Source organism: Myxine glutinosa, chromosome 6 (genome assembly GCF_964187855.1).
Source record: "Myxine glutinosa chromosome 6, kmMyxGlut1.1, whole genome shotgun sequence".
Lineage (NCBI taxonomy): Eukaryota > Metazoa > Chordata > Myxini > Myxiniformes > Myxinidae > Myxine > Myxine glutinosa.
This window is the reverse complement of record NC_136266.1, coordinates 31,821,663-31,835,454: the sequence shown is the minus strand read 5'-3', so window position 1 is coordinate 31,835,454 and position 13,792 is coordinate 31,821,663. Positions and strand designations below refer to the sequence as shown.

General features: G+C 49.4%; 1 long non-coding RNA gene across 1 annotated transcript in view; it reads left to right on the top strand.

Moving 5' to 3' along the window:
* LOC144892499 (uncharacterized) overlaps positions 1-9,291 on the top strand; it is a 140,495-nt gene extending 131,204 nt beyond the window's left edge. Inside the window, exon 2 of the long non-coding RNA XR_013623705.1 lies at positions 8,951-9,291. This is a non-coding gene — a long non-coding RNA (uncharacterized LOC144892499). The remainder of the gene's footprint in view (positions 1-8,950) is intronic.
* The last annotated feature ends 4,501 nt before the right edge of the window (positions 9,292-13,792 follow it).

The window sequence follows — 13,792 nt, the reverse complement described above, 5'->3', positions numbered from 1 at the left end:
CACCTTAATTGTTAAGCCAACACCAGGCTTCGGCTCTGCATTGATAAATACTTTTTCTTGTTGTTTTTGTTTTTGGTGAAACCCCTTCATTCATAGTGTCCTTTTAGTTTTAAGTCCAGAGACTTTTCATAAGTCTCATTTTAACCACTCTGTCCTGCGGATGAAGCCATGAGGCAGAGACAACACTCTCCAGTACTGGTGTTTATAGTGACCTTTTGAGGATGTACTGTATGACCAAGTTTAGTGAAGAAATTTGCGAGCTATTTGCAAAATAGAAATTGTATTTAATCTCAATCATAAATTTCTAAACATTATTTCCTTTTTTGTGTGCTGTCCGCACTAAGGATTATCTAATTCCAAGGTTTGTCCTGCGAAAGTGCAAGGAAAAACAATAGCGATGCATCCTTTGAGGTCTGAAATAGAGAAATATGGAGAGGAGAGTGAGGGCTAAAAGAGGGTAAGTTGTCAAGTCGACACATTTTATGGGGAGGATGGGGAAAAAATATATATACATGGATCGTATAACGAACACAGACGAGTTGGTGGCCGAGTTTTGATTGCCTAACTTTTGGTCTCACGCGACATGTCCTATCAGCTATGTGTCCCTCAAGAGTCCGACTAGGCCGCACTCGCTCAGCTAGCAACTCAAGCTGGCAACCTTCTTGTACCCTCATTAAATTTTGGTGGAACTGCTGACTTCCACTCCTTTGTCCCATTCTTTTATTAACTGTGAAATCACCTTTGAGTGTCCAATCATGTTGTTCTCTGCACAGCTTTATTATAGTGAGCCATCACCATCTTGTGTTGTCCCCTCTTCCTATTCCCAATTTTTTTAATTCTCGATGATTCTCTTTTCCTGTCTTCGCACACTCGTTCATATTTACCCTGATCGTCAGCTTTCCCTGTGTGCATACCTGTTCCTTGGTTACTTAGCCGACTCGGTTCCTGGGTTCTGCTTGTATTTATCATGCTGTCTCTGTGCTTCTTCCTTCCCCTTTCTCTCTATCCAAATACCCCCTTTTGTGAAGCCTGTCTGCTCCATCAGTCACTCTATCAATGTCATCCCTTTGTCATTCAATTCTTCCATGAGCTTTGATCCCTATATAAAAACAGATGATCATACGGATGGGCGTTTGGACATCGCCACCCATTTGAAAAGGTCATCTCTTCGAGATTGAGATGGCCATTGATACATGTCTGATGGAGTATTTCAGCGGTGAATATCAATACAAAACATTTTTTTCATGATTTTATGACGAGCTAGTGTTACGTGTTCCTCCCTGACCTCCTGGTCTCGGTATACCTCTGAACCCCGAGAGGAGCCACGGCAGAAAAATATGTTATTCTGTGTCAGTAATCAATAGTGAAACCACACCAAGGATTATAAACGAACAGATGTTGTATTAAAAATCACACACAAGAATAACGGTACAACCAATAGCAATCAAAGTGCACTCAATATACCTTAAGATGGTACCATCTGCTAAAGTAAGGTAACTCACTGCGCTCCCAGTGAATGGAAAAGTACACTCCTCAATGTCTCTATAACTCAAAGGTGATCCCGGCGAAGAGGCGATGAGGCGAGTAATGAGGTGTAGGCAAAGCGTGGACAGTCCCGTGGTCCAAACCTACAGCAAACTGGCGGCGAAAAGGGAAATCCCAAAGGCGCGATCCAGACGTGCACGTTCACAGTTCCATCAGCGAACCGCAACGTAATCTTCAAACACCGCTTTTGCACACACACATCCCCGGCAAACGACCAGAGGGTGAGACAAGCTGACGCGGAGCAAAACCTTTTCCAGTGAACGATGCGCGAGGTTCAAAATGGCCGACGGCTCTTACTTGAGTCGAAGCGACCTGGCGGGGGGTTCTTCGGACCCTCAACGCCTATACCTGACTACACAGGTTTCTCAATCCTCCAGCGATAACACCCATCGCAGGAAATTCCTTTCAAGGAAACTCAAAGGTCACTCGCGACGTTCGTTCGATCACGCTCACTCCGGAGCTTCAAGACACGCGACTTCTCTGACTTTTTCGCCACGCCTCTTCCTCTTCTTTTTTCTCTCATCGTCTTCCGGTTCTCGATCCGGTTTCCTGTTTCATTTAAAATATTAACCCTTTTTGCCTTTTAACAACAATAACCTTACCTTTTACCAACAATAACCGCCGTTTCCTTCAAACCCCAATAAGAATAATAATACATAACCAGAAATGTTTCAAGTGGATGAAAACCACAACCACGGAAGGGCCGAATCCGTAACACTAGGAAAAGCGGAATTAATAAATTCTAAAAGCATTAGGCACATCAGGGTCTTGAAATTGGTCACTTGTTCCACGATTTAATAGGTTTGGCATGATGGAAGCTGTTCGTGCTTCTATTGCCCCCTCATGATAGCTTGCCCTTGGAGCATCTCATTTTCCCAATTCTCCCACGTGTAGATGCTGGCGAGGCCTGATACAATAATTTGAGTGATGGTTGCTGTGGCTTTCATCCAAGCCAATGCTGCTGCTTCTCCAAAATCCAACTTTACCGCTGTGCTTCTCCTCCCTTGATTTGGAACTCATGCTCATAAATCAAAGCAGGAATTGCAAAACACAGAGTGCAATGCACAGATTGCAAAACATATCAGACTTTATACATGACGACTATCGAGGTTTGTGTGTGCGAAGTAAAAGCATATTCATCGAGGTGAAGAAGTGCAGGTGTTTTGCATATGCGACCGTTGCTTAATATGTATGCACAAATGACTTGCTTATGCTGCCCGGAAGTAGAAGAATTGTTACTAAAGCTAAGTAACCTCACAAAAAAATCCTGAGGCCTGGAAATTAATGCATCCCTCCCCTCTCCTCTCCCCTCTTCAATTGGTATGTAATTCTTAGTCATCTACCGGTTTCACCGGAGGGGATTATGAGGTTGCTCTGCATCTGTCCATCCATCTGTCCATCTCACCTGTGGTTTTCCAGACTTTTTTCCCATACCCTATAACATATTCAACTGAAACTTGGTACATGGATTTATTTGTCCCCTATGTCGATTCCATCTGTAGGGGGACTCTCGGCTTGCTCTCCATCTTGCTCTCCGTCTGTCCATCCCACATGCGGCTTTCCAGACCTTTTCCCCCTACCCTTTAACATATTGAACTGGAACTTGGTACATGGCTTTATTATGATAAGTTACAGAAACTACAACTTATTCTGGAGCTTTGCATACCTAAAACAATTTGTCCTCCTGCATTTTCTTTATGTTGAAGGCTCCAGTTGCAGACTATAGTCCTCAGCGAGACCAGGCCTTAAATAAAAGAGCTGCATTGATAGAAAAGTGACGAAAGAGAGAATAGTCAGAGGTTTTGAGGAAGTAAAAGAAAGCTCACGATTTAAAAAAAAAATGAAAAAAAAAGACAAAGGTATTAGGCCTTAAGAACATTCTTGGAACAAGAACATTCATTGAGACATGTATTTCAAAGCAATTCTCCCTCTTGTTTAACTTCGTGATAACTTGATGGATTTTTTCAATTCATTTTTTTGCTCTTCGGTAATTAGTCATTATATTAAAATACTGGTAACTCAAAGTAGGCTTCCTTTATATCCATGACTCATTCATTATGACCGTGTCTTCCAAATCGAGACTCGATTGCATATCAGTGTTCTAGGTGGCCGAGCGCCTTTATCCTGATTTTTTGAGGAGCCACAATGGCTGCAAATGAATGATCGTTTTAAGGCCGTTTTCCCCACTAGAGTGGGGGTGGGCCTTGCGTGCCCCATGACAATCATGGTTCCCTTTTTGAGGCAATGTTTTTATGGCCGGATGCCCTTCCTGACACCAACCCTTCGTCGCCTCTTACGATGCGCAGGGAAACGGTGTACCTATTCTAAACCGGGGTACACACCGCTGCAAATGTAGGGAGAAAATGTGAGCACAATATTTCTCACAATAAAACTTCATTGCTTTTCATCAAGTATCACAGGACATCAATTTGTAATTTAAAATAGTTAAACATTTGGGGGTGTTTTGTTTGAAAATGATGGATTGGCATACTTCAATCAATGTCTTCTCGATTTCCACCCATCGTTCTACTTGTCGTATGTCGTACATCGTATGAGCTTGATTTCCACCCATCTAAGGATGTTTACCATTGGCATGGGGGCCGCAAGGCTAACCCCCGCTCTTGCAGGGAAAATGGCCTTAAAATGCCTGTTGTTGTTCTACTTGTCTGCCAACGCAGAATGATACGAGCCTTCACGAACAAAACTTCTTCTTCATTCTATATAATAAGTACCTTGGATCAGACATCATTACTCTATACGTAGTGGAATGATCTTTAATGATTTACTTCAATTTCATTGGCTAAGAGTGGCGTTAAAATAGAAAAAACTGACATTGCAGGTTATTCTACAAGTTGAGCAGATTGTGAGTTACCTCGTAAACTTTTCTTGTGAAGAAACCATTTACCAATATTTTTATTAACCCTAACCCTAACGCTAACCCTAACAACTAACCCTAACCCTAACCCTAACCCTAACAACGCTAACCCTAATCAGTGATTAGCATTACCTTGAAAATAATTATTTGTGCCAAGTGTGAGAACAACAGGCACGAAAGCGAGAACAAGTGCAACCTTTATTGTAAGCAGAAAAGGAACGCCTCTCGCTTGACATGCGCTCCACAAAGGCATTTTGAAATCAGGACTTGACAGTCGTTTGCGATCATGAGGGAGAATTCCCTTTTTGCTCCAAGATGTAGCCCTGGTGTTGAGCTAGCGGCTAGGGTGCCGGCTTAGGATCCTGGGTTCGAATCCCGGTCGATCGCTGAATTAACGCCAGGGGGGTTGACTCCGCCTGTTCATCCTTCCGAGGTCGGCTAATTGAGTACCAGTTCACTGGTAATTCCCTGTTTGTCGTTAAAGGCGGCAAAAAGGGTTGGCGTCAGGAAGGGCATCCGGCCGTAAAACATTGCTTCAAAAAGGGGACCAAAAAACAACAACAACCACGGTTCCCGAAAAAGGCCAACCCCCGCTTTGCGGGGAAAAATGGCCTCTAAAGGTGGTTTATATATATGTAGCATATGCTCAGACTGGGTATACATCTCAAATAATTTTGCCTAAATTGTCAATTTCATGCAAATTGACTACAACTTGATGAGTGCGCGCATGCACACACACACACACACACACACACACACACACACACACACACACACACACACACACACACACACACACACACACACACGTAAGGATTTTGTAGCACATTCAAGATGTCAGTTCGAAGAGGTGTGTTGGATTTTGCAAATCAAGGATTCTCAGATGAAAACTCGTCCTACATCATGATTCGAAGATGAAAGAAAGGTTATTCATTAAGTGGCGGACAAAAGGTTTTTGTATGGACAATATTAAAATGTGTTTGTACATTTATACATCTTATACCAATGATGTCTAGACTGTAACACAAAAAGGATAAAACGGGTATTTGGCAGATATCAAAATGTAAAGCCTGCTTTTGATAAGTTCATCTACTAGAGTAGCTCATGGTGGTTGAGTATGCACTTTATTGTACAGACCTAAACTCTTCAGGAATCCACTAATTGAAGGTCCAGGAACAATATTTGGTTGGTAACACATTTGCCACTGACGGCGAAATAGCTGAAATGGCCACACCCCTTTTTGGGCCACGCCCCCTTTTTGCCGTGACTGTATCTACAGAACCGTTGGACCTAGGAGGTTGCCCGACCACTCAAAATTTGCGCAATGGCCACATTATGGGGGGTCAGTAATACATTTTCATATCCAAAAGTCAATGGTTTTTAAGATAATTGCCAAAAACCGATTTCAACATGTTACGAACTACAATATTATTCGTAATTGTTCCTGTTCCTGTTCCTATTGTTCAATTACTTGATTCCTGAAGAGTCTAGACTAGACTAGAGTCTAGACTAGAGTCAAGACTAGAGTCTAGACTAGAGTCTAGACTAGAATTTAGTCTAGAGTCTAGACTAGAGTCTAGACATGGCTAGAAATTCCGGTCATGGGTGTTTTGTCGTTTCAGCTGTGCGGAGGTGCATGCCTTTGTTCTTCGGGTTTGGCCGGACAAACTATAGCAGATGGGGTACGCTGTTCCTTGAAGATTGCCTGGACCTACAAAGGAAGTTCCCGGGTATCTACAGATGCTTTACAGATGGTGGATGGGTGATGTACCACACTACCCGACAAGGCAGTGCAGTAGGATTTGACATGGCACTCGAGAAGTGTTACAATAAACCCGCCAAGGTTGCTGGAGGTATCATTGGGATGACCAGACAGAAAGAAGCAGTAGCCTTATGGAATCTCCTAAAGCATGAGAAAGATCTTCATGTGGCACAGCTGCTGGAATGGTGCAACTTGGGAGACAAAGATGACAGTGAGCTGAGCCTACACCATGAGTTCAATCCAAGTTCTACGAAGATTGGCCATGTTCGTGCAAAGGCCCTTCTGGATTACATAAAATCCATCAACAATCCGTTCGACGCTGGAATCAGACTTCAGAACATCTCTACTGGAGCTGACATTCCCCAGGAGGTTGTCGACGGATTACTTGAATGCCTGGAAATTGGTGAGAAGAGTTATGAAGAGTTTGTTGAGACCAGATTTCAGGATAAGGAGAAGCACCTACATGATACAATCCCTACCAACCGCAAGACTGTTTTCGTGAAACGTACTTCTACTCCGTTCACAGCGAAGAAATCGATGGCGAAAAAGGATGCAGCGGAAACGGTTAGGTACATTGACTATGCTAGAGAAAGAGGGTACAGCATGCTAGAACTCCTGAAGTATGAATTGACCAGCACATCCCAGTTCCTCACCACTGAATGTAAAGATGGCATCAAATTGAAGAAGCCCGATAAAGCCTCCTTAGCCAGGGAACTTGTCAGTCGCCTTCCACAGGAGACGAGGAATGTAAAGTGTGACGCTCAGATGACAATAGTGGACTTCATGGCACTTGTGCGTAAACTACCGATGAAAAAGATGGGCCTTCACACATTCGGGGAATTGGCTGAGAGTCTTTCCAACAGGATTCTTGCTACAGGCTCCGTGTCCACAAGAATAGACATTATTTTTGATGTTTATCAAAAATCATCAATCAAGCAAATGGAACGGGCACAGCGAAGTTCCTCAGAACAAATCACAATCACCATTGGGTCTGACAATCAGAAACTCCCTGTCGATCTTGATATGTTCTGGAGCTCAATGTTGAACAAAGTTCGGTTGCAGGAGTATGTCTTCAAGTGGATGCTGCAGAATGTCGAGTCGGACAAGGAAATATTCTTTGGAGGAGTATATGGGGGTGAATGCAGGAAACTGTTAGCTGGCACTGAAACACAGATCGCAGAGCTCTCAAGCAACCAAGAAGAAGCCGACGACAGAATCATGTTCCATATTAATGATGGTGTTGTGAAACACGGGGTTCAATCAGTCTTGGTCGACTCGCCTGACACAGATGTCTTTGTCAACCTCATCTTCCACTTCAACACAACCTGGCAACTACAAAAGCTGTACGTGAAGCTTGGTAACCGGAAAACAAAGAAAACTGTACCAGTCCACATGTTGGTTGATCAACTGGACAACGGTTTGGTGTCGTGTCTCCCAGCCATTCATGCTCTCAGCGGTTGCGACAGTACCAGCAAGGTGGGTCCAAAGCTATCTGGCCTGAAAGCATCCATCGATCTCTCCCTACTGGAAGGGTTTGGTGTAGAAGAACTGTCACCACAGATAACAAGCAATGCTGAAAAGTTCCTTGTGTCTGGATTAAAGAAGACCGACTGTTCCACTTTCGATGAATATCGATGGGAGCAGTACCACAACTCCAAGAAAGAACTGGACTTCAACCAGCTTGTGTGCTGTTCATCAACGCTACGAGAACACATAAAGCGAGCATTTCTTCAGTGTAAGATGTGGTTGCAAGCCCCAACTCCTGCCGTCACCAAACCAGATCCACTCCAGTATGGGTATGAAGCAACGGACGTTGGCATAACACCAGTGATACTGCCAGTATCGTGCAGGCCCGATGACCTGCCTCCTCCATGCAAATGCCCAAGAGCATGTATGAGTACCAAAACGTGCACTTGCAGAGACAGGAACATTAAATGTGTCACGTTTTGTGGCTGTAGTAAAGGCGAAAAGTGTAGAAATCCAAATAAGTAAATTCCAAAATAGGATGATGCAAAAGGTATAAGTGTCATATAATGTTGTGGCCTTGGTGGTATCATACAATTGTAGTTCGTAACATGTTGAAATCGGTTTTTGGCAATTATCTTAAAAACCATTGACTTTTGGATATGAAAATGTATTACTGACCCCCCATAATGTGGCCATTGCGCAAATTTTGAGTGGTCGGGCAACCTCCTAGGTCCAACGGTTCTGTAGATACAGTCACGGCAAAAAGGGGGCGTGGCCCAAAAAGGGGTATGGCCATTTCAGCTATTTCGCCGTCAGTGGCAAATGTGTTACCAACCAAATATTGTTCCTGGACCTTCAATTAGTGGATTCCTGAAGAGTTTAGGTCTGTACAATAAAGTGCATACTCAACCACCATGAGCTACTAGAGTAATCAGTGCATGGCATATTGTGCAAATAAAATCTATAAACCTGTTTCAATCTTGGTGTTTCCTTCCTCCTTGAGTGGGAAGATGCCAACTCGTTTCACGTGAGTGGGAAGATGGTGAATGTATCTCCCCACTTTACCTGACTGCCTTCTAAAAACTATTTGATAACACGTTGAGATGCGCCATTGTTAATGTCATGACGAGAGAGTAAGCACTCACAGGTGCTTCTTCCATGCAGCTTTCTGGCAAGTGTGAAATGGCTGGACATGTTTACCTTTTCAAAAATGTCACACTTTTGTCCAAGTTATTTTATTCATTTGCTTAATAGGAGCAAATTTGTAGGGTGCAGAGTATGTATATTTTTGTATTCACCAGGCTCGTTCCAGTTGCCGGGTCTGAATCCCAACAAACAGTAAAAGTGGTCATGCCGGCCAACTGATTTGGGTGCTCTGAGCAGGTTCCCAGGCTGGTTTGCCATGTTGCCGTGCTCAAGTGGAACGTCCGAGCCAGTCGGGAGATGTATTTCTCCCAGAAGTTTACCGCCATTGATGCAGCATCTTTTACACCACCTTGTTTAACACCTTACATTAGTTATTCATGTCTGTTGTTTCTCCTGCATGACGTCCTTAAAAACAGTAAGCTTCCTGTTTGGAATGATTTTCAATTTTGTTTGACTGCCAGGCACACAGACAGAATAAAAAATTATCTCACTCCTCTCTGCACATGTACAATCAGGATTAATTCAGAGTCAAGGTACTATTAAACTACAGGTTAATTTTCTGATTCATGTTCCAATTCGTGTTCAAAATATAACATTCAATTGAAATTGCGTTGTTCCTCAATAAGGAACTGATGTTTGTGGACAGATAGATAGACATCAAGACAAAAGTGAACCCATTGCTTAACCACGCTTTTTTCTTCGCATACGTGGGTTAACTATTAGAGCAACTCGAATACAAAGTGGATTTGCAATGTGTATTAAAACAAACAAAGGGCAGGAATACAATTGTTTGTACTGTGGCGGTTACCTTATGTGCAGGTAACCGCATGTGGCGGTTACCTTATGTGATTACCTTATTTGGGCATAATACACGTGCACGGGCCTGTTGGACTTGTGGTTGTGCGGACGTGACGCACGCGCCGTTGCCGGAGCCACGCCCTCCGAAGAGGGCTTTTGGCTTTGTATAAGCATGCTGACTTCCGTTCGAGTTTAGTGTGCTGGATCTTGCTGTTACAATAAACCATCTTCGAACCCTACGAATGGCCTCGTTCTCTCGCCTTCCGCGACTCCTAAAGCACGATAATAAACCCCGTGCGCACCCCTGAGTAAACCAACGATCAGCACTTCCTTATCTATTTAACCCATATGGCCTGAAGCATACCACAGACGAAAAGACCACAATAAATTGACATAACTAAAGATACCACAAGGGGCGCAACATAGTCCCAAGTGGAGATATTCCCAGAAGGAAGACGGTTCATAACTTAGACACAGGCCTAAATGAGGGGAAAGTGGGCACAGTTTGCGGTGTGGTCATGTCAGAAGGTTGTGGTCTGATGCGTGTCACACCATGGAGAACACCCTAGGAGTCTCTACCACCACTGGTTTGCACCACACTCTTTTAAAGTCTCTGCCACCACCCTCAGCCATGACACAATTAGTCCCACCCCACTCTACTGCAATTTGTTGGTGTTCTAGCTCATGGGCGGCCCTAGCCACCCTAGCCTTTCACTCACCACAACAGTATATTCCAGTGACGTGTAAAACTAGAGGCCGAAAAAGGTCAGCGTGGTTGAGCAGCGAGATAAGGAGTACTATTAAGGAGAAGCAGGAGGCATTTATCTTCTCAATATAAAAGGAGCCGAGTACTTCCGTCACACGTTATTGTAAAGGGTTCCTGCTGTCTTGTAAAAATGGTACTAAAGCGCGGCGTTACGCGCGCTGCTTGTGAGCAAGGAGGAAGCGGACAAGCGGTAACATATAAACGTCTTTATTGTAAGACTACACTGTAACACTGTACTGTCCCGGGCTGGGCGCCCGGTGTATATCATGAGGCCACGCCTACCCCTGGTGCGTGGCCACCGCCCACTTGGTGCGCGGAATGATGTCACCACGCCAGTGGGCTTTTGTGTCCGCCACACGCGCCCCCCCAGAATTCCCGCGCACCTGGAGGGCCAGTTTGCGGGGCAGACGAATGACCCGGCCGAAGCGCCCCCTGGCGATCGGCGGCGTCCGGGGTGCAGGGATGCCAGGTGGGATGCCCCTGGCTGCCCCTGGGATGGGTGCAGGACCGGGGGGCGGCGTGGCGGCGGGGCTGGGCGGTGCCGGGGGTCCGCCCGCAGGAGGGCGGCCCCGACGTGGGGGTCGGGCCACTGGCGGTGGATGGTCCACATCGAGGTGGGCCGGCTTGAGGCGGTCTACCGAAACGCGGTCAGGAGTACCGCCGATGTCCAGGGTGAAGTGCTTCGCCCCGGTCTCCAGCACGCGGAAAGGCCCGTCGTACGGGGGCCGCAGTGGTGTCCGATGGGCATCGTGGCGGATGAAGACGTACTCCGCCGTGCGAAGCTCCGGGGCGACGTGCGTCGGTGGGTGCCCGTGGCATGCCGTTGGCACCGGGGCGAACCTCTGGGCGGTCTCTTGTAGAGCGGAGCGCTGCTGTGCCGCGGACCATGGTGCCGTGGAGTCGGGGAGGAACTCGCCCGGCACCCGCAGCGGTTGCCCGAAGACCAATTCCGCCGTGGATGCGCGCAGGTCCTCCTTGGGCGCCGTCCGGAGGCCCAGCAGGACCCAGGGGAGCCTGTCGACCCAGCCGCCGTCGCGGAGGGTGGCCCGGAGCGCGGCCTTCAATGAGCGGTGAAATCGCTCACACAGGCCGTTAGCCTGGGGATGGTAGGCCGTGGTTCGGTGCAGCCGGACCCCGAGCCCCTGCGCAACCGCCCCCCAGAGCTCCGAGGTGAACTGGGGGCCGCGGTCGGATGAGATGTCTGAGGGGGCGCCGAACCGGGCGACCCAGGTGGCGATGAAAGCCTGCGCGACATCGGCCGCCGTTGTCGACGCCAAGGGCACGGCCTCCGGCCACCGGGTGGTGCGGTCCACCATGGTGAGGACGTAGGTGAAACCCCGCGAGGGGGGCAGAGGTCCCACCAGGTCCACGTGGACGTGGTCAAACCGGCGTTCCGGCACCGTGAACGGGGCCAACGGGGCCTGGGTGTGCCGGTGCACCTTGGCGCGCTGGCACGCGAGGCACGTCCTGGCCAAGCCGCGGACGGCCTTCCGGAGGCCATGCCAGACGAACTTGTCGGCGATCAGCCTTTGGGAGGCCCTCGCACCCGGGTGGGACAGGCCGTGGATGGCGTCAAACACCTGGCGCTGCCAGCCCGCGGGCACGATGGGGCGAGGACGCCCGAGGGAGACGTCGCACAAGAGGGCCGCGCCCGCGCCGTCAAACGGCACCTCGGTGATGCGGAGGCCCGTGACGGCGGTCCGCAAGGCCTGGACGTCGGGGTCAGCGGCCTGGTCCGCTGCCATCCGGGCATAGTCGATGCCGAGGTGGACTGCGTGGGCGACGGCCCGGGAAAGGCAATCCGCCACCGGGTTGTCCTTCCCCGCGACGTGCTGGATGTCCGTCGTGTACTCGGACACGGCCGAGAGGTGACGCTGCTGCCGGGCCGACCACGGCTCGGTGACTTTGCCCATCGCAAAGATCAGCGGCTTGTGGTCGACGAAGGCAGTGAACGCCCGGCCCTCGAGCAGATGGCGGAAGTGCCTGACCGCCAAGTGAAGTCCGAGCAACTCGCGGTCGAAGGTACTGTAACGGCGTTCGGGCGGGCGAAGCTGCCGGCTAAAGAACGCCAGCGGTTGCCAAGCTCCACGCACCCATTGCTCATGCACTGCGCCCACCGCGTAGTCCGAGGCATCGGTGGTGAGGGCGATCGGTGCATCGGGCGCCGGGTGCGCGAGCATGGTGGCGTTAGCCAAGGCGAGCTTCGCGCCCGTGAACGCCGTGTCCATCTGCTCGGTCCAGGTAACGTCGCCTTTGCCCGGCTTACCTCGGAGAGCTTCGTGCAGGGGGCGCAGGAGCTGGGCGATACGGGGCAGGAACCGATGGTAAAAGTTCACCATGCCCAGGAACTCCTGCAGCCCTCTGATCGTGCGGGGGCGCGGAAACCCCTTCACCGCCTCCACCTTGGCCGGTAGGGGGACGGCTCCGTGCCTGGTGACACGGTGCCCCAGAAAATCGATTGTGGCGGCGCCGAACCGGCACTTTGCGGGGTTCACAATCAGGCCATGCTGGCCCAGGTGTTCGAAGAGCGTGCGGAGGTGGCGTAGGTGCTCTTCGCGGGACGCGCTGGCGACGAGGATATCGTCCAGGTAAACGTAGACAAAATCCAAGTCGCGCAGGACGCTGTCCATCAGTCGTTGGAACGCCTGAGCCGCATTCTTCAGACCGAAGGGCATGCGCAAGAACTCGAAGAGTCCGAATGGCGTGATGACCGCCGTCTTCGGGACGTCCTCCGGCCTGACGGGGACCTGATGGTAGCCGCGTATGAGGTCCACCTTCGAGAAGAAGGACCTGCCCGCCAAACGGGCGGAAAAGTCCTGAATGTGGGGGACGGGGTAGCGGTCGGGAGTCGTGGCGTCATTGAGACGGCGATAGTCCCCGCACGGTCGCCATCCCCCGCCGGGCTTCGGCACGATGTGCAGCGGCGACGCCCAAGCGCTCTCTGAGCGCCGAACGATGCCGAGTCGCTCCAGGGTAGCGAACTCCGCTTTTGCCACCGCCAGCTTCGTCGGCTCGAGGCGGCGTGCCCGGGCGTAGACCGGTGGCCCGACGGTGGGGATGTGATGGGCCACCCCGTGCTTGACGGCCCCCGCCGAGAAGGTGGGCCGCGTGAGGGCCGGGAAGCCGGCGAGGAGGCGGGTGAATGCGTCCGCTGCCGGAAGCGTACAGACCAACGTGGCCGGAACCGAATCGTTCGGCAAGCCGCTTGGCAAGCCGCTCGTTGAGCTGGGCAACGCACAAGCGAGCGAGCTGAACGTCTCGGCCTGGACAAGCCGTCTGCGCTTGACGTCGACCAGGAGCCCATTAGCGCACAGGAAGTCCGCGCCAAGCAGTGCCATGGGCACGTCGGCGGTGACGAACGTCCATCGGAAAACCTGCCCTCCAAACCGCAGAGAGAGGCAGCGTTTTCCGTACGTACGGATGGGCGTCCCGT